The following is a 1,806-nucleotide window of genomic DNA, read 5'->3' as shown; positions in this document are numbered from 1 at the left end:
CATTTAGCACCTGCCGGATTGTCAGGTGAATACACGCGCATCTTTGTGCCCCTTTCAGCACAGAACACGCGGATCGGGATCATTGTACCCAGAGTATGCCCATCACAGTCACTGCTACAGAATCACACTAAGTGCGCCTCAGTGCCACCAAATATACCCATCGGAAGCACGTGCCACAGAATAAACCTATGAAGAAAGCCTCTGCGTGTGCCGCCTGTGAAACCGGCAGGCTGGCCGTGCCACAGAATGCGCCAGTCACGACCAAGGAGCCTCTAAGCGCTTCCACCCGAATTATTGTGCCAAAAGGCATGGGACATTTAATGAGCCACAGACCGCGGGAGAACGCACCAATCAGAATTAAGGAGGCAGAGACCGTTCTTCTAACTTTACTCCGAACAGAAACAACCGGATCACTGAAATTATAACTAAAGGGATTGTTAGAGAGTTACCCCTCAGGTGGGTGGTGTCTGGGCCCGGCTGCTGGGGGTCCTCACAATCCCCTCACACTTCCCAGTGTCTCACTCTCCTGTGCACCCCCACGGCTCACCCTGCTGCCCCCAGAGTGTGGGTTTAACACGAGATGTGCATCCCCTGCTGTAGGATTCTACGCATGTAACATACAGTCCCCCTCCAATGCTGATGTGGCTGGGTAGCCTCCCTCCTCCAGCTGTTTCTGCAGCTGCACCGCTGGTCTGGGGCTCCGATTCTAGTGCAGCAGGCCCTGGGTTGAAATTCACAACCGTCAGAGGTTATTTCAAAGTAGTTTGTTTCCTGAATCATCTACTTTCTATTTATTGAAAAGTGACTTTAAAAACGAGTAAATTTAGGGACAGAAAAGAGGGCTCGTCCGGGATTTGAACCCGGGACCTCTCGCACCCTAAGCGAGAATCATACCCCTAGACCAACGAGCCACCTGGTTTCCTATAAGATCAGATCTGGTATATGGTGAGCGCCGGATCTCTATTGTGCTTTAGATAAGGACAGAAGGTGGCTCCACTGCAGGGTCTCCTGACGACCATAATCTGCTTTTAGAAAATACCTGCTTCCTTTTATTCAAAACTGCAAAGCGAAAGAAAATATCACACACACCTCTACACATATTCTCTGCGAGGATCACACATTGAGTCTGCCAACTCTATAAAAGTTTAATCCCTATTTCACCCAGACCTTAAGGTTTTATTTTAGGAAAGAAAGAAAATGTATTTCTTTTTCAGGGCTCATTCTACAGTAATGGATCGTAGCAGAGGTGCTGTGTTCTTTCTTTGGCTCATGAAGTCTATTTCAGTCCAATAAAGGTTACAGACACCAAAGGACATATTTATGAGCCACTTGTGCCCCTGTGGCATCACGTTTTGTGACACAGTGGTGGCACAAACCTTTCAATCATATCTATGAGGCCACGCAAAGCCTTCCGCTTTGAATCATATCTATGAGGCCACGCAAAGCCTTCCGCTTTGAATCATATCTATGAGGCCACGCAAAGCCTTCCGCTTTGAATCATATCTATGAGGCCACGCAAAGCCTTCCGCTTTGAATGGCCTCATAGATATGGAGTAAGGCAAGGCAGAAGAAATCGCTGCGTTGCCTCACTCTGCGTTAGGGAGGCGATCCATGGGCGTTGCGGTGGGTGTTCCCACTCAATACCCATGGATATTGACACATCCCCAGATTCATAAGACCATGTAAATCTGCGGATGCACTAAAGCCTTACGCCTCCACAGGGGATGCGAAACAAGGAGAAATATCTTTATATCCCCTCTTTTTTTCCTCTGCATACTGCAGCACATATATAAAGAGGAAAACAAT

The 1,806-nt window shown here is 48.1% G+C and overlaps 1 non-coding gene across 1 annotated transcript; it reads right to left on the bottom strand.

Moving 5' to 3' along the window:
• Window positions 1-839: 839 nt before the first annotated feature.
• TRNAP-AGG (transfer RNA proline (anticodon AGG)) lies at window positions 840-911 on the bottom strand. Its single transcript has one exon. It is a non-coding gene; the product is annotated as a tRNA-Pro (tRNA).
• Window positions 912-1,806: the final 895 nt, after the last annotated feature.

The sequence above is a fragment of the Pleurodeles waltl genome, unplaced genomic scaffold (genome assembly GCF_031143425.1).
Source record: "Pleurodeles waltl isolate 20211129_DDA unplaced genomic scaffold, aPleWal1.hap1.20221129 scaffold_86, whole genome shotgun sequence".
Lineage (NCBI taxonomy): Eukaryota > Metazoa > Chordata > Amphibia > Caudata > Salamandridae > Pleurodeles > Pleurodeles waltl.
The sequence above is the reverse complement of the archived record's forward strand: the minus strand, read 5'-3'. Positions and strand labels throughout refer to the sequence as shown.